The sequence below is a fragment of the Chiloscyllium plagiosum genome, chromosome 40, assembly GCF_004010195.1.
Source record: "Chiloscyllium plagiosum isolate BGI_BamShark_2017 chromosome 40, ASM401019v2, whole genome shotgun sequence".
Classification (NCBI taxonomy): domain Eukaryota; kingdom Metazoa; phylum Chordata; class Chondrichthyes; order Orectolobiformes; family Hemiscylliidae; genus Chiloscyllium; species Chiloscyllium plagiosum.
The window spans coordinates 9,364,154-9,383,655 of NC_057749.1; positions in this window are offsets into that span (position 1 = coordinate 9,364,154).

Genomic DNA, 19,502 nt, shown 5'->3' on the forward strand with positions numbered 1-19,502 from the left:
CTTTCAAGGAGCTATGAACCTGCACTCCAAGGTCTCTTTGTTCAGCAACACTCCCTAGAACCTTGACATTAAGTGTGTTAGACCTGCTAAGATTTGCTTTCCCAAAATGCAGCACCTCGCATTTATCTAAATTAAACTCCATCTGCCACTTCTCAGCTCATTGGCCCATCTGGTCAAGATCCCACTGTAATCTGAGGTAACCTTCTTCGCTGTCCAGTACACCTGCAATTTTGGTGTCATCTGCAATCTTATTAACTATACCTCCTATGCTTACATCCAAATCATTTTTACGAATGATGAAAAGTAATGGACCCAGCCATGATCCTTGTGGTACTCCACTGTCACAGGCCTTCAGTCTGAAAAACAACTCTCCACCACCACCCTCTGTCTTCTATCTTCTACAGAGCCAGTTCTGCTTCCAAATGGCTAGTTCTCCCTGCATTCCATGAGATCTAACCTTGCTAACCCATCTCCCATGGGGAATCTTGTAGAACGCCTTACTGAAGTCCATATAGATCATGTCCATCGCTCTGCCCTCATCAATCCTTTTTGTTACTTCTTCAAAAAAACTCAATCAAGTTTGTGAGGACATGATTTCCTACACACAAAGCTTACATGGTAGGAATGTGGGTCTGGGTGGGATGCTCTTTGGATGGGCTGAATGGCCTGTTGGGCTTATAGGAGTCTGGAATACTTTTGAGTGAGGGCCAGGCTGCTAATCGTATTGGCTAAAAGACGAGCAAACTGAGAATGTTAAATCTTGATTGTTACTCTGACTCCAATCGAATTATACGGAAAGTCCGATAAATAAGTGTCATATTCGAGGTTAATGACCAGGCGGTATTCATGAAATGATATAGACAGAGTTTGGTTTGAGTCAACCAAACAGAAACTGACAATATTCTAATTAGAAGACAATGAAATATTAAACAGAAATTACTGGAGAAACTCTGCAAGTCATAGAGCTGTCCAGCATGGAAAGAGACCCTTTAGTCCAACTCGTCCATGCCGATCAGATATCCTAAAGTAATCCCGTCCCATTTGCCAGCATTTGGCCCAAATCCATCCAAACCCTTCCTATTCATGTACCCATCCAGGTGCCTTGAAAATGCTGTAATTGTACCAGCCTCCACCACTTCTTTTGGCAGCTCGTTCCATACACGTTGCCCCTTAGGTCCCTTTTAAATTGTTCCTCTCTTCTGGCAGCATCTGTGGGGAGAGTTTTGAAGAAGGGAGGTCACTGGACGCGAAACGTTAACTGTACCTCGCTCCAATGATTTGGATGTAAGCTAGACCTGCCGAGTTTCTCCAGCACTTTCTGTTTCATGTATGTGTGTGTGTGTGTGTGTCAGATCTTCAGCACCCGCACGTCTTTGCTTTATGCAATAAATGTAATTTTCTTGGGATCTGGAACTGAGATTTAAACGCGATGAATGTATACTTTGAATCAACCGTCTGCCGACACAAAGGCTAAGATACTTTATGCAATTGATAATATCCCATTCCGCCTTCGACAAATCTTTGAGTATGTGTGAATTGCCCGCTTGAAATATTTGGAGACATGACTGAAACATGACAGTGTACACCTGTTACCCTGCAGTTCTGCTAAGAAATCGCGTGACTGCTCCTGTGTGTTAACCAGATGCATTTTGTAACTGATGATTACAAAGTTCTCGTCCTGGAAAGGGTGAAAGGGTAACGTGCTTTGCTTGACCCTTTGTGCAGTGGTGTGTTCCGTGCGACCTGGAGTTGCGTGCCAATTGCAGATGGAGATATGGGATGTCATAGTTGCAGGAATGACAACCCCAGCTTCTCTGCTGTCCAGTCACGCAACAGTCTCAGACTAAGACAATCGAGTCGTACAAGGGAAAACAAAACTCAGCATTCGAGGGGGTTAGCACCGTGCCATAGAGGAAGGAACGATTACTTCCTTCTCACTCTATACCTCCCTCAACTAGTTTCACCATCCATGTGACAATAACATATTAGAAATGCTGCACATGGTTTAGAATGAGTTCTATGGGGTGCAGTTAGCGACATAAAACATGATCACTATGGACGGAGCATTCACAGGATTATCTATTGGCTGATATTAGCACCACGAAAGCTTGAATTAGAATGCATGTCGCAAAATATCTTAATAAAACCCGAAAGTACTGCGGATGCTGTAAATCAGAGACAAAATCAGGAATTGCTGGAAAAGCTCGGTAGGTCTGGCAGATGCTGAGCTTTTCCAGCAATTCCTGTTTCAGTAAAGTGCCTTTATTTTTCTCTGTTCTCTGTGGGAGATGATCGACTGAGGTTGTCTGCTGTCTTGCTGCGGACTATTCAAAGATAGCGAGTGTTCTGACAATGAACAAGGTTCAGGATAACAGCAGGCGGATCCTCAATTAATTGGTGGGAAAATACGATTGATCAAAAGACTCCTCACTAAACCATTCTTTGTTTTAACCTCTAGCACGGCCGAACAGTTTCTTTTAGAAGAGAGACTCACCCGAAAAGGCACAAATAGTTCACTTCTAGTTTTTTTTTTGCGATTCCTCCCCTCCCACCCCACCCCCAAATCTTAATGAAGTGCTCAAAAGTTAAATGATAATGTGCAAGCCAACAGTTGTTTTCAGATTTTGCAAGATTGCGGGCCAGCAATGCAAACAGATTGATTCTGTCGGCCGCGCTGCCACGCACTGGTAACTCCTTGTGCAAAGATAGCGTGTCGTCCGCCTGTTCTCGCTCTTCGAGCTGTTATCTCTCACGGCCGCTCAATCATTTTGTGGGTCAGAGGCGGTTACCGTTAATATCCAGGTAGCGAGTGTGGAGTCACGCAAGGCAAAGGCTAATTAATGCCTGGTCCACAATGGAGAGAGAGAATCAACTATCACATAAAAATCCCTTGTGTGTGTGAGAGACAGACCCGAAATCAAGAGGGGATGGAGGCGATACATTCAGGCGCATTTTAAAAACCTCATAGACTCTTCACACCTCTCCAGTGTCCCATCAGATTCATGATTAAACAACACTAAAGCATCCCTTCACATGCTGAACCTGCGCTCACTGCTTCGTGTAGAGGTTAATAAATGTATAAATAAGTGTGTTTTCTGACCCATTTTAACACCCAGGAGGGAGGAGGGAGAGCTAATCTCCGATCTCTTTAAAAGTGCGTGAGAAGTTTAAATAAACAAAGACTTTATTTTTCCTCGAACAATCCAAGAGTCATAAACCTTCTAAAAATGATTTACCCTGCGTGTAAACGGAGCCTCCAGTAATCACAGCAACAAACCCATTCATTACTCCGTGCGAAGTGCCAGATCACACGCTCTCGCTCGGAGCGTCGTTTGAAATGAAAGATTTGTTCATCTGAAAACGCCACCGAGATGGGTTCCCCGAATTACGGGCTGTGAGGCGAGCAATGGAAACGCCACGGGGCGGGGGAGGGGAGTAAATGGCACATTTTAAGACACGCTAAGTGTAAATAAAGCGTGTCATGTCGCCGCTCGAATCTTCAATGCTGCAGGGAGGGCCAAACTTTGGCAGGTCGTGGCGGACTTGTGAAGCCCCCTCCACCCACCCCTCCGTGCGGTTTGTCTATTTACAAACTTTGATAGAACACTCGCAAAAATCTCTGTCCATACACATGTCCAGTGACCCCCGCCCCGCCCGCTGTAAAACCAACCATTTTAGATTGCAAGAATCACTATTCTGCTGGAAATTGGCGATATAATCAATGTTCATATTCAAAGCACGGTCAAGTGGCCCCCTCCCCTTCCAAAGGCTGACCTTCTGCTTGTGAGAGAGCTTGCACTGTTAAATTCTTCTTCAAATGCTGCAAATCCCAACCTCATTGTAAATATCAATAGTGTGCTTTGGGAGACTAGACAGGGATGGGTGGGGGAAATCAGATTAAACCGTTTACTGTTTTACGAGCATTTATATCATTTGTTAAATAATGTTCTCCGATCGCGTGTAAACTAGCAATCTGCTCGGCTGGCCGAGACGTGCTAATAAGTGGGGGGGGGGGGGGGGATAGAGAATGCGACCCACGAAAGGTCCTGTCGGATTTAACCTATAGAGATTGCGTGAGAGGCGGCTGTAAATCTCCACTTGCCAAGTAGTGAGAGAGCAAAAGTCAGTCTGAGCAAGTTTGCACACTCGCCTGCAAGGAGCTCAGCGGAACCTGCTGCAAGAGACGCAGCTGATTTCCCTCCTTCGGCTTGCAATCTGACATGGAGCAAATTAAAATAGTCCAAACCTGGGAGCAGCAAAGAAAACAGGTGAACACCGGATTGAGGGAGATTATGGACTGCTGCCTCTACTCTGACTAACAAGCACATTATTCGACCATTCGGGGTCGAACACATTTGCAACCCCTTTCCTGTTTGTGGATTCCCCCGCCCACACCTTAAATTTGTCCTCAGAATAAGAATGAACAGTAAGAAAATTGTGGAGAGCAACCACCTGATGAAGGAGCCGCGCTCCGAAAGCTAGTGCTTCCAATTAAATCTGTTGGACTATATATTTGGTATTGGGTGATTTTTAACTTTGTACATCCCAGTCCAACGCCAGCTCCTCCAAATCATTAAGAAAATAATATTGCATCTTCCCTTTGTATTGCACTTTCACTTTTGAAAACAAGCCATGACCATCTTAGCACGTCTTTTCGTACCAAAATCGTTCGTTTTAGTTATTTTCTGGTGTAATGGGGCAGGGGATGGGCGGATGGAAAGAAGGTTAACGGGCTCTCCGATCATCACTGGTTGCACTGGGGATGGCCACCATCATATTGACTTTGACTGCTACGATTCAGTAAGTCGTCACTTGTGTATGTGTGGGCACTTGTGCCAGCTAGCAGCTGGCACTCATAGGACTATTTTCCAATGACAGATAGTCAAGAGTCAAAAGTGGTGAGGGAGTGGGTATAGAACTGTGATTAATTTTGGCACCACTGATCCTGACTCACACTCACAGATAGAACACTATTAAAGGGAAATGCAGGGTTACAGGGATACTGTAGAGGGGTGAGTCTGGGTGTGATGCTCTTTGGAGGGTCAGTGTGGACTCAATGGACCAAGTGGCCTGCTTCCACACTATAGGGTTTCTATGATTCAGAATGAAGGAATAAGACAGGCAATAGAGAGGTGCTGGATCAGGAATTTGTTAGTTGTACAGACTCTCAACCTCTTGTGTATCTATCTACTCCCATTGCAAACATCATATATCCTCAATCCTTCCCTTCAACAGAAGTGGCTCATGGAGGAGCTTTGTCACTGCGATGGAGGATATATGATCAGCTGCTTCTGCCAGTTCCGTTCCTCTCCTTAGCCCAACAGACCAAATTCCCTCTAAATTTCCCCTGTCCTCACACTTGCACTCAACTTATATCCTTCTCTACATTCTTTTGTATTTTTGGAGAGACATTGGCACAATTACTGTATCATTGGATTGTAATCCAAAGGGCAGGCCAATGTTCCAGGGACCCGGGTTCAAATCTCACCATAGCAGTTGGTGGAATTTAAATACAATTAATAAAGCTTGACTATAAACATAGGCTCTGTGATGGCGATCAGAAAACTACCATTGGTTCACTACTGTGCTGAGGAAAGGAAATCTGCTGTCTTTTCCAGGTCGAGTCTACATGTGACTCCAGATCTACCACACTATGGGGAGGTAGTGGCCTAACAATGTTCTTGTGGATGGTTCATCCAGACACCCAGACAATCCTCAAACTTTTGAACCACCAACAATTTTGCTTTCCTTTCACTGTCCTTAAAATAGCAATATTTCCGAAGGAGCTTTGACAAAGGGTCAGTTAGACTCAAAACGTCAGCTCTTTCCTCTCCTTACAGATGCTGCCAGACCTGCTGAGATTTACCAGCATTTTCTCTTTTGGTTTAATATTTCTGAAGGCTTTTGACAGATTTTTTTTTGTGGCATGGATCTTCAGGAGATGTCAGGACAGGTGCCTCGAAGCTTCATAAAAGTTGCAGGCATCGAGGATTATCTCAAAGGAGAAAAGAGAGGTGGTAAGCTTTAAGGAGAGAATTCCAGAGTGTAGGGCCTGGACACCTGGATGTGTGATAGGCAACTGTAGATGGAATAAAATAAGGGATGCATAAGAAGCCATAAGGGATGCATAAGAAAGAGCAGAGCAAACATCAGTGAACTGGATCATAGAATCTCTATAGTGTGGAAGCAGGCCATTCAGCCCATCGGATCCACACCAACCCTCTGAAGAGCATCCCACCCAGACCTACCCCAGACCCTATCCCTGGAACCATAAATTTCCCATGGCTAATCCACCTGGCCTTCACATCCCTGGATATTATGAGCAATTTAGCAATCCGCCTAACCTGCAGACATTTGGACTGTAGGAGGAAACTGGAGCACCTGGAAGAACCCCACACAGACACAGGGAGAATGTGCAAACTCTACACAGACAGTTGGCCAAGTCTCTGGTTTTACAAAAGTCACTGATAGATGTCATAGTCAGGTTCAGAGTTTTTATATTGCAATATATTTTTAAAAAACAGAAACATTGATGGAAGTAGAATTCATATGGCTTTCAAAGGAGTGTGGAAAAATATTTGGATACTTTTCAAGAGGTATGGGAAAAGTGGAGTAGAATAATTGGACAGATTTTTCAGAGTGTCTGGGAGGAGTTAAATTACATTTTTCCTACTGGAAAAGTTTATCAGCTACATATTGAACATGGATATTGCTTAGAATGTGAAGAAATGGAACAAGATATAATATGGAGGTGCTCCCGTTATAGGTACATACATTCAAATTATATGGTGTAAAATTGTATGTTAATTCCTTTTATTAAGTTACAAGAATTACAATTTGGAAGAATGACAACGGACTAATTATAATTGACTCACCAAAGTGTGGCATGCCATGTTTAGATTAAAAGCACAACTATATTTTTACCAAAACATGTGATATTCGAAAAGTAGCTGATGTATTCTGAAATCAAATGCAAAAGAATTGAGAAAATGTTTCCCTTGCAGAGCACAGCCTGAGAAAATTAAGCAATAAAAAAGGGAAATTCTGAATTTTAAAAAAGGGAAATTCTGAATTCTGAAAAGAAAGGCATAAGAGAGCCCAAATAATGTAAGTGCATAAATACAATCAAAGCTCTAAAAGTTTGCATTTATATGGCAACTTCCATAACTATAGGATCTGCCAAAAGCATTTTTCAGCAAATAAAGTAGCTTTGAAGTACTGTTCTACAGAATGAAATGCAGCAATTGATTTGTACCTTTTAAACAAAAAGGAAATAATGACCAGAGAAGTTCTAAAGAAGAGTCACTGGACTGGAAACGCTAACTCTGGTTTCTCTCCACTGATACAGCCAGATCTGTTGAATTTCTCCAGCAATTTCTGTTTTTGTTTGACCAGATAATTTGTCCTGATAATATTGGCTAGTCACTGGGGAAAAGCATCCCTGTGCTTTTCACTACAGCAATTTATATGCACCTGAACAGGCAAATTGAGCATCTTATCCAGGCACCATTGGCTCTGCAGCAATCCTCAGCACAGAGTGAAGTGTGAGCCTGATTCTTGTGATCAAGTCTCTGGAGTGGGATTTTTTTCCAAGATTTTCTGACTTAGAAGCAAAAGTGATATCAGCTGCTTGTATATTGGCATAAAATTACGAGACTGGCTACACATGGTCATTGCCAAAAACATATTTACATTTCTTGGCAAATATTTATACACTACTATCTAATTCTATCATTGGTTCTGGTACAGCATTTAACTTTCTAACAAAACCCACAACAGCACCTCATTGCTTTTATACGGTGTCTCTTAATGTACCTAACATCCCACCCTAAGGCATTTAACAAGAGCTTTATTTATTTTTTAAAAAACCTTTTTGAAAGGAGCAATTTGAAAGAAAGGATGAGAATTTTAAATATAAATAGAAAATGCTATGGGAAACTCAGCAGGTTTGGCAGCATCTGTGGAGAGAGAAACAGAGTTAGCATTTTGAGTCTGATCTGACTCTTCTTCAGAATGTTAACTCTGTTCCTCTCCCCATTGTTGCTTCAGACCTGCTGAGTATCTCCATTATTTTCTGTTTTTATTTCAGTTTTCCAGCATCTGCAGTATTTTGTTTTTATATGAGGATTTTTGAAATTGTGACATAGTAGATGTGTCGATGTAGGTCAGCACACAAAGCAGTATTGTCCAAATGTGACCTAATACAAGTTTAGATATGTTTAGCAGAATTTTGGATGAGTGCAAGCTGATGCAAGATGGAAATGAGGATGATGGTCAAGACAGCATCACGTCTCGAGGGACTAAAGGCACGAGTGAGAGTTTCGCCAGCAGAGAATATGATGGGTGGCACGGTGGCTCAGTCATTAGCACTGCTGTCTCACAGCACAAGGGACTCAAGTTCGATTCCCCCCTCAGGCAACTGTCTGTGTGGAGTTTGCATGTTCTCCCCATATCTGTGTGGGTTTCCACCAGATGCTCCAGTTTCCTCCCACAGTCCAAAAATGTGTGGGTTAAATGGATTGGCCATGCTAAGTTGCCCACAGTGTTCAGGCATGTGTCGTTTAGGCGTGTGAGCCATGGAAAATGCAGTGCTAAAGGGATAGGTTAGATGGATACATCTGGGTGGGATGCTCTTCGGGGGGGGAGGTGTGGATATGTTGGACTGAATGGACTGTTTCCACACACTGTAGGGATTCTATGGATTCTATTCTACAAGACAGGGTCTGGGTCAGGCCATGTTGTCAAGGTAGTAATATTGGGCAGGCTGAAGATGCAGCTGACTCACACGTCAGGACTCAGTGGCACCGAATAACCTCACACAGTCAACTAACAAATACATTCAGCAGCTCAGTCTCACAGGTTAAGTTCTGATTATGCTTAATACAATGGGTAAAAGCTGTCTGAAGCCTGGTTCTTAGAAGGTCTGCAAATCTGCATAAATGTAAATTTATATTTGGATTATGCTTCAATGCCTTGTTACACAAGAAAAATTGAAACCAATAGTTGATTGTATGCCATCAGCCCAACACAGGATCCTGGTTTCCATTTATCACATTCTGATTTTGGATATGACGGTTATCTAATTGAGTTTTAGCTTTTTTTAAATTCATTTGTGGGATATGTGCATCCCTGTTTGGTCAGCATTTATTGCCCATCTCCAGTTGCCTGGGACAGGAGATAAGATAAACTTTTTTTATACAATAATTTGCTACAATCTAAATTGCACTTCCAGAAAAGCTGGTGAAAGCAAATTCACTTGTAATTTTTAAAAGAGAAGTTTGTGCAGGTTTATAAAATGGACAAAAAAAATTTCAAAACTATGGTGCAAGATCAGGAGAGTGGGACTCATTGGTTAGCATTCAAAAATGTAACACAGGCATTTGTCTGAATTGGTTCCCTTTTGTACTGCGTGATATTAGGGTTAGTAAATAATACTTTGCTCCCCTCAATCCTGCCTCACTTTAAAATGTCTGAAAGCTTTCCTTTTTTAGATCGAGTCTGAAACATACTTTGCAAGAAGCTAACAAAATATGCCTTCAATCCTTACAGCAACAGCAAGATGCATTACATCATGCCTTTAACATTAAAATCCCCAAGATGCTTCAGAGGACTATTATTGGACATTTTTCACCATGCCACATATGGAAAAATTAGGAGAAGCGACTAAAAGCCTGGTCCAGAAGGCCAGTTTTAAGGAACATCTTAAGAAGTGGAGATTTTTGCGGGCGATTTCCACAACTTGGAGGTAATAGGCAGCTGAAGTCACAGCCACCAATGGAGGGGCAAAGAAAGTCACAGGTGCACAGGAATCCCAGAATTGGAGAAATGCAGGCATTTTTAAAGGTTGTAGAATAAAGTTGGAATGGATGAGTGTTTGGACAGATTTAAGCATACAGATGACTTGTTTTAAATTGAGGCTTTGCTGGGCTGTCCTCATCAATTGCAGTTTCCTAACAGATCTGCCATAAAAGCTATTTAGACTGTTTATTCTGTCATTCTGCAGAATGGAATGCTTCCTGTTTCCAGAGGCAGCAGCTTACAAAGCTCTGTTGAACCAGTGTTGATTTTCCCTGAAGCAATCCAAACCCGTTTCTTTCAGATTCCCACTGATTTGCAGTTTGCTACTAGCTTGTAGCCAGTTAGCAAGATTCACCCCCATATTGTTTTACACAGTATGTTAAGAACCAGAGTTGAAATTCTATGGAAAATAAACCTATTTCTTTCCCTAACAGCCATAATTCAGGGATGTCAGTTCAAATAGCCATTTCCAGTTAATAACAGAAAATACTTAGCGCCTTACATGACTACCAGATGTGTCAATATGGTGAATTAAATAGTTTTGATGTATATAATAGTCGTTGTTGTAATTTAGAAAAGCTGGAATTTGCACACATCAAGTTTCCACACACAGCAACATGATAAAGACCAAACAATTGGTTCTTGTGATATTGATTGAGGAATAAATACTGACAATGTTACCAGAGATAACACCACTGCTCATTTTTGACATTGCACCATGTGATCTCTTACATCCACCTGACAGAGAAGGTAAGGCCTCAGTTTTGCATCTCATTTGAAGATTAGAACTCCCAACAGTGAAGTAGTATCTTTGTACCTTCCTTGTCTGTCAACCTTGATTTTGGTGCACAAATCTGTACTTTGACACGTGAACACAAAAGCTTCTGGTTTAAGGGTTGAGAGATCCACTATCACCTTATAGCTTAAATGATGAAGCTCAACCTTCACATAAAGGTGTTCAACTTGGAGGGGTTAGGTATGGGGTGTTAAACTATGGACAATTCACTGATGAATTGTTTGACTTGAAAATGCTTCCAATCCACTTCAGTGTTATTGGCAGCAATAAGAACAAGAGAGATACTTGGCTGCCCGTGTGTGAGAGAGAATGTTGTACCCTCTACCATCATTTTCATAAGTCCAGACTACAAGATGCCACTAAATGTTGCAGCAGAAATCCAGACTCCTTGAGTGGAACTGTAACCTTGTTTCCTCGCTTTAACTCACAGGTGCTGAAGCCAACTGTAGAACATTCTTTTCCTTTCGGAAGGTTAATTAACTGTTTATAGATCCAGGCTCAGACCTGGACATTTTTGGTTGTGCTCTTCATTAAAAAGTGTTCTTTTTCTGGCATGACATTGCATTTATTGTACATCCTTTAACTGAGCTTGGGAAGTAGGTGGTGAGCTATTGCCTTGACCTGCTACTGTTCATGTGGTGAAATGCTCAAACAGTTTTGTTAGGCAAGGAGTTCCAGGATGTTGACCCAACATGATGAAGGGAAGGGGATATATTTGCAGAGTGGAATGTGGTGTGGCTTGAAGGAAATTTATTCGTGGTGATCCTCCTGTGTATCTGCTGTCTTTGTCCTAATCAGTGAAAGTCATGGATTTGGGAGCTGTTGTCAGTTAAGCCTTGGTGACTAGGTACAAATGGCATGGCTCATACCCAGTGATGCGTTGATTCAATGGGGGAAGTTTTTTTTTAAACTATGATTTCATGTCAGCTGAGTTCTGGAGCTCATAGAGAATCACGTAGAGTTATGAATCAGCATGGAGTGAAGGGACTTTCCAGAATGGAGTTAAACTGAAGCTTGAATACTCGTCCAGTTCCTTGAAACCCACTTAAAACAGTATTAGTTGAAACGGGTAACATGCTATCCTTGGCAGACTGCTTTTGAAACTGTAGACTTCACAGGATCAGAGACCAACAGTTGTTTAGTTTCACAAGCAACTATTGAGAGTCATTAAACCTTTTGAGTAGAGTTTAACTGCATGTAATAGAGTTTAACCGCAAGTTTTTTATTCACTCATGGGATGTGAATGTTGCTGACTGGAATAGCATTTATTGACCCATCCCTAGTTGATCTTGAGAGATGGTGGTAAGCTACCTTTTTGAACCACTGCAATTCACATGCTGTAGATAGGCCAATAATATCATTAGAAAGGGGATTTCCACAATTTTGACCCAGGGACACAGAAGTAACAGCAATTTATTTCCAAGTCAGAATGTTGAATGGTTTGGAGGAGAACTTGCAGTTGGTAGTTTTCCCTTCCTGAAGAAGGGCTTATGCCCGAAACGTCGATTCTCCTGTTCCCTGGATGCTGCCTGACCTGCTGCGCTTTTCCAGCAACACATTTTCAGCTCTGATCTCCAGCATCTGCAGACCTCACTTTCTCCTCGTAGTTTTCCCATGCTTCTGCAACCCTTGTCCTTCTAGATGAAAGTGCTTGTGAGTTTGGAGGGCCTTTGGTGAATTCCTGCAGTGCATCTTGTAGATAGTATACACGGCTTGTATTGGGCAATGGTGGCTGAGGGAGTGGATATTTGTGAATGTGAATCAAGTGATCTGCTTTGTCCTAGATGGTGTCAAGCTTTTTCAGTGTTATTGGAGCTGCCCCCATCCAGGCAAGTATCCTAAATACGATATTTTCTAAGGTACATTTGCACCATTAAACACAAAGAAAAGCAACATGTGATGGTCCTGAATCTCTTTTTTGGTGCTTGCATTCTCAATACCTGCTAGAAAGGTTTCTATTGAGAAAGATTACAACACAAACGCTTTGCACTTTGAGGTGATATCATGCAAAATGCACCAGTTAATGATGATTGACAGCTAACAAGCAGACTCTGCAAAGCATGCAACAAAGTGTTCAATATATGTGATTCTGCAATTGGATCACAGTTCCTGGATAATCCTAAGTGTGCAAAGAATTACATTGACAACTGATTTAGAATTGTCATAATATTGTGCGCTGGACTGTGCATTGAAGCTATATATATTGTAACAGTTGATCTTTGCAGACAGAAAGAACATATACATAGACTGTGCTTGTTTCAAATCAACAAAATATGGTGAGAACTATTCTCCAGTTCATTTCTAAGACAATATTTTGATAGTTCACAATTAACCTGCCTGTTTTAATAGTTAAACAATGCCTGGCATTTAACTGTCATTCGTCATTAACTGATGCCTTTTCCATGGCAACTGGTTGGGAGGTTAGACTTGTGCTGATGGGAAGTGTTAGATTTTTCCTTTTTATACCAACCTATTCAGAGACAAAGTATAACATCACACAACACCAGGTTATAGTCCAACAGGTTTATTTGAAATCGACTTTCCCAGTGCTGCTCCTTCATCAAGTGGTTGTGGAGCAGGATCAGAAGACAGAATTTATAGCAAAAAGATTCTGAGTGTTATGGTCCGAAAGCTAGTGCTTGCAAATAAACCTGTTGGACTATTATCTGGTGCTGTGTGATTTTTAACTTTGTCCACCCCAGTCCAACACTGGCTCCTCCACATCATGGCCTGTTCAGAGACGTTATCATACTCACTTTGAACCCAGGCCCCCCAGATCCGAGGCTGGGATACTACCACCAGAGACCGAGAGTGTAGTGCTGGAAAAGGATAGCAGGTCAGGCAGCACCCGAGGAGCAGAAGAAACTGCGTTTCTTCCTGATGAAGGGCTTAAACCCGACACGTCGATTCTCCTGCTCCTGGGATGCTGCCTGATTTGCTGTGCTTTTCCAGCACCACTCTACTCTTGACTCTGATCTCCAGCATCTGCAGTGCTGACTTTCTCCTATCACCAGAGGCCCCAGAGTGTAAGACTTGAGCTGAGCTCCCAATGTAAATCAGCCCTTCAGTGATATTTGAGTTTCCCGTGTACATTGCAGCTCTACACTGCGTGATCTCGCCCCATTTACGTTGCCGGAAATTCTCAGCCATAATTAGGCAGCAATTAAACCAAGAGTCACTGGGCAAGATTGAAATTTGGCTGCAATAAACTCAACCCTTAAAGAAGTTGTTGGGATACATGCACAGAGGCGTTTTGTTTTCAGCTGTTAATCCTAGTATTCCAACGTTTTGTTTGTGTTTTTTCTCTCTCTCTCTGCAAACATTCCACAGTTGTGAATTAGAGGCTCTGTGTGTACTTAGTCATGATTTTTATAGGAAATTATATCCTTGAAAAAAGTTAAGCAAAATAAAGTGAGCACTTTTTAAAATTAACTCCCCCCCCCGTTACAGAGGGAACAAAATCACGTTGCATTTCTGTAGCGCTTTTTCGGGATGTGCCAAATTGCCTTTGCAGCCAATGGGAGTCTTTGGAATTGTCATCACTTGTTGCAATGTCGGAAGCTGGTGCTTCGCGTGAGAGGGCCGCTGCGTGTCCGGCCCAGCAGCCGAGTGACGAGTGATACTGGTTGGCGTGCGGTTTCCGTGTACCTTTCCAAGCCAGATTTCTCATTCACACGAACATGACCCTCTTCCAACCCGGGGCTCACCGCTCACTTTCAAAATACACGACCGAGTCCAAAGCGAAACCACTTCTGCGCCTCTCCTGTGCCTTTACAACTGCGGCCCCCAAGGCGGCTGAAGGGTAAATAAATCCCTCTAATCTCTGGCTGAACCACTGAATTGAAAAAAAAATGCAAGAGTTTGAATTGAGCCAGAGAGAACATTAAGGTGACCTCCAATGCACTTGATCTGGTTTATATTTATTACCTAAAATTACTAAAGTGACTTGTTTGTTTTTCAATGAAACGGACCTAAAAACCAAATCGCTTTTGACAGTGTGCAGTGTGTGTGTGTCAGCCTGTCAGAAGGGGTTACTGAACGATCACGCACTGTTGAGTTAGCTCCCTGCTGCCGGACGCGGTGGTTGGGAGCTGCGTTCAACAACTCTGAGCAATGATACACTATCGAAGGTATGTGTTGTGCACTGGCGGCTTGCATGCCAGCCACTTTGCTGACAAGTTTGTCTCGCACCAACCCCATTCACTCTGCAAAACTTAAAAAGGAATGCCTCATCTCTTGCGATGGCTGAAGCCGCAGGAACTTTCCACACACGCTCAGAAAAAAAAAAGCAAAACAAAACTCTCCCTCCTTTTGCAAAGGCGACTTTGGGTTTCTTCTCATTTATAAAACTTTATGTAAACTGATGTCGCCCGAGGCTGAAAGAAAGCTATTGGCACCTTAGTTCCTCTGGTGATTTTCTTTAACAATTCAGCAAATGGAATGTTTCCAAGTGGCAGCAACAATAGTTGGAGGTGTATTTCGAGAGTGCAAACAGCTTTTGAAACTGCCACTTCACTCCCTCCCCCCGGCCATTCTCCTCAATGTTTGCGTGCGACCAGTTCATCACTATTCTCATCTCCCTCCTCTCTGTCTGTCACTTCTGGTTTCGGACAGAACATGATCTTCAGCGAAGTTTTATTTTTCCCTCTTGCCGAAAACGTTTTCTTTCAAACCTGTGCATCGTCTGGGAGGCACAACCAAACCACCAGCCACCCCACCCACAACCACCTCTCACTACCTTTTTGCAAAACATGAATATTCAGAGTGACAAGAGGGGGAAAGAACAAGACTTGCCGTTCATCACACCCTCCACCACGCACAATAAAGCCTCTTTACATAGAAACAAAGAGATAGGCCATTCGGCTGTTGGACCCTGCTAGGTTATTCAGTTTGACCACGGCTGATCATACACCTCAGTGCTCGGTTTCCGCTTTCTCCGCATATCCTTTAGTCGGAAGAACAATGTATAATCTCCTTCTTGAAAGTCAGTGAAGTATTTTGCAAGTCTTGCTCCTGGAGTTAGTATGGGAATTCCATTCGTGCGCTGCAAAGTGCAATGACAGCGAGGAAGGAACTGACCAGATGATATTCTTAATCAACAGTTCAGACATGTTTCAGATCTTTGGAGCAGGTGGGACTTGAACCCAGACCTCCTGGCTCAGAGGTGGTGCCTCAATCTCTACAGCACAACAGGCCCTGACTGGCATGACCAGATAACCTGTGTTGAAATTTTATTACTGACCAGGGCACTTGATTGGGACCAGAAAAGCACAGCAGGTCAGGCAGCACCCGAGGAGCAAGAAAATCGACTTTTCGGGCAAAAGCTTTTTCCTGGTCCTTGGATGCTGCCTGACCTGCTGTGCTTTTCCAGCAAAACACTCTCAACTCTGCTCTCCAGCAACTGCAGTCCTCACTCTCACCCATTTGAGTGGGTCCTCAAGGTCTATATTTGAACTGGTATCTAACGAGTCTATTACATTCACCTGAAACTGCTGGTGGGGCTTGAAAATCATTCCTGAAGAAGGGCATGTGCCCGAAACGTCGAATCTTCTGTTCCCTAGATGCTGCCTGACCTGCTGTGCTGTTCCAGCAATAAAGTTTCAGCTTTGATCTCCAGCCTCTGCAGACCTCACTTTCTCCTTGAAAATCAGGTCTCATCTGAATGACAGGGTCTACAAAACTGCAGCTCTCTCCTCAGTACTCAATTTCTAATGTCAGGCTGAATTATGTATTGACATCTCTTGGATTGGGAGAAAGTGAAGACTGCAGATGCTGGAGGTCAGAGTTCGAGAGTGTGGTCCTGGAAAAGTCCATGAATCCCGCACCAACTGATTCTACCTCCCGAAGATTCACAAACCCGACTTCCCCAGTCAACCCATTGTCTCAGCTGGCTCCTGTCCCACTGAACTCATTTCTGCATACCTTTACACCATCCTGTCCCCCTTAGTCCAGGAACTCCCCACCTACGTTCAGGACACCACCCACACCTTTCACCTCCTCCAAGACTTTCGATTCTCCTTCTCTTTTGATGCTGCCTGACCTGCTGCGCTTTTCCAGCAACACATTTTTAAGCTCTGATCTCCAGCAGCTGCAGTCCTCACTTTCTCCCACCTGCATGGGCCCCAGCGATGCCTGCCTCTTTGTTGGGTACATGGAACAGTCCATCTTCCACACCATTCTCCACCTTTTCCTCCACTACACTGATGACTGTATCGGTGCTACCTCGTGCTCCCATGAGGAGATTCAACAGTTCATAAACTTCACAAACATCTTTCACCCCAACCTCAAATTCACCTGGACCATCTCAGACATTTTCCTCCCCTTCCTGGACCTCTCCATCTCTGACGACCAACTAAACATGGACTCCCACAAGTACCTGGACTGCACCTCCTCCCACCCTGCCTTGTGTAAAAGCACCATCTCTTATTCCCAATTCCTCCACCTCCGCCAAATCTGTTTCAGGACGATGACATTACCACTAAAGCTAAAGTCAAAGGAAGGCTCCAAAGGATCCTTCCACATCCGACAGAAATTTACCTGTACCTCCACAAATGTTGTCTACTGTTTCCGTTGTACCCAAAGTGGTCTCCTCTACATCGGGGACGCCAATTTGTGGATCATTTCAGAGGATATCTCTGGGACACCCGCACCAACCAACCCCACCGCCCTGTGGGTGAACATTTCAACTCACCACCCCCCCCCCCACAACTTCGCAAAGGACATGCAGGTTTGCCTCCTCCATTACCAAACCCTAACCACCCGATGCCTGGAGGAAGAATGCCTCCATCTTCCGCCTTGGGATCCTACAACGACATGGGATTAACGTGGATCTCACCAGTTTCCTCATTACTGCTCCCCCGACCTTATTCCAGTCCCAAGCCTTCAACTCAGCACCACCCTCTTGACTTGTCCATCATTTTTCCCATCTATCCACTCCACCCTCCTCTCCGACCTATCACCTTCTCCCCCACCTTCATCTATCGATTGTATTCTCAGCTACCTTCCCCCCAGCCCACCACCTCCTATTTATCTCTCAGCCCCCCAGTCCACAAGCCTCATTCCTGAAGAAGGGCTTTTGCCCGAAATGTCGATTCTCCTGCTCCTCAGATGCTGCCTGACCTGATGTGCTTTTCCAGCAACATACTCTCGATCTCTTGGAGTGGGGTTTGAATTCACAATCTTCTGTAACCTGGAGACAAGAGTTCATCCAGTGAGACAATGCTAACATTGTGCTGTTGTATTATCCGTTTGTGATGGGGGAGAGGGGCTGCAATGCCACTCTTTGGATGAGATGTTAAACTCATGCTTTAGGCAGGGCTTTAGGCCATCCCATGGAACTATTTGAACAGTCAGTGGCAGCAAGATGTTGAATTGATTGATTAGCATTCTCTTTTTTTTGTCTGCGATCTTGCTACGCAGCCGATTGCCTCATTGGCCCACAGAAGAGGTCAGTGCACTTTAACGCGATTCATTCTGTGTGCAGCAGTTTCAAATGTTTCTTTCAGACAGGATGTATGATTCATCAAGGCAAGGCTTCAGTTCCCATGCCTGTCTCCTATTTCTTCATTTTTGAAGATTCCCTGTGTTTTTACATTGCAGCAGACACCATCTATGAAGTCCTGCGCCAAGTAGAATTTCCTGGCATCAGACTTGGACTTCACAGAATCACAGAATGGTTAAAGCTCAGGAGGTGGCCCTTTGATCCATCGTGTGTGCTCACTCCCCACAGGAGAAACTTACTCTGTGTCACTCTTCATTACCCTGTATATTCTTCCTCTTCAGATAATAATCCAGGTTACTCTTGAGTGTCTCGGTTGAACCTGCTTCAACCACAATAAGGCAGCACATTCGAGATCCTAAACACTCACTGTGTGAAATAGTTCATATCTCCCTTGGCTTTTTTTGCTAATCACCTTAAATCTGTGCCCTCTCGTCGCCATTCACTAATTTGAATCTGCTATTTCTTGTCTTGAAATGTTGATTTAAGTTGCAATACCTTCTTTAAGCTGTCTGAAAACTCAGGCAGGTAGCTGAAGTTTGGGTTGCAGCCAGGCAGAACCATGTTTACATAGTTTGGCTCCAGCCTGACTGGAATTCTGATGGTCCTTCTCAGGAGAGAGCTGGTGCATACGTGCACTTCTCCAGACAACTGGAAATTTAAGCTGAGGTCAGGTAGGCTCAAAAAATGCCTTTGGTCCAAGGGAATACTTACTGTAAATCATATTTTGATGCCACAGTTGATTGACAGCCCCATGTGGTTTCAAGTCAAATTGATAGGAGTCTGTGGCCCAGGGAGCCTCTTTGCTGCCTCTGTCCAGAATCACAACAGGCCCCAGACCCCAGATCCATATTGTAAATTATGAAGTGCAATGGAAGGCATCAGACCTACAGAGTGCTTCTCTTAAGGTCAGTTCAGTCACCTTCTGAAGATTGTGAAGCATGTTATTCCAATCTGCAAGCACTTTGTTTCTTGTATTTGAAAGTCATAAAATAAAAAAAAGTGCTGAGCGAAAAATATGTGTTAAACTTCTTTTTTGACAGAGACCTTAAGGTTATGGATCAGTGACTTCAGCAATGATCTTCTCAACAGATTTTGATGGGATTGTGCTTTACATGACCTCATTAAAAGACCTTGATGCTGCTTTCAAAACAATGGTTAATGATTAGTGCCTTTCTGGAGTATTGCCTGTGGACCAGACTGCACTGGCTTAGCTTCTCACGCAACAGGTCAAGCAATTCAAGGACAGCACTTCAGTTAACTACCAAACCGTTGTTCTAAACAAAACTTTATCATAACCGCTGCAACCCTTTAATTCTCTGGCTGTGGTGTGGTGTGCTTAGATTAAAATTGGTTTTAAGTAAGTCAGGATGCTCATCTGCAATGAATGAAAAGTCTCATCAAACTGGA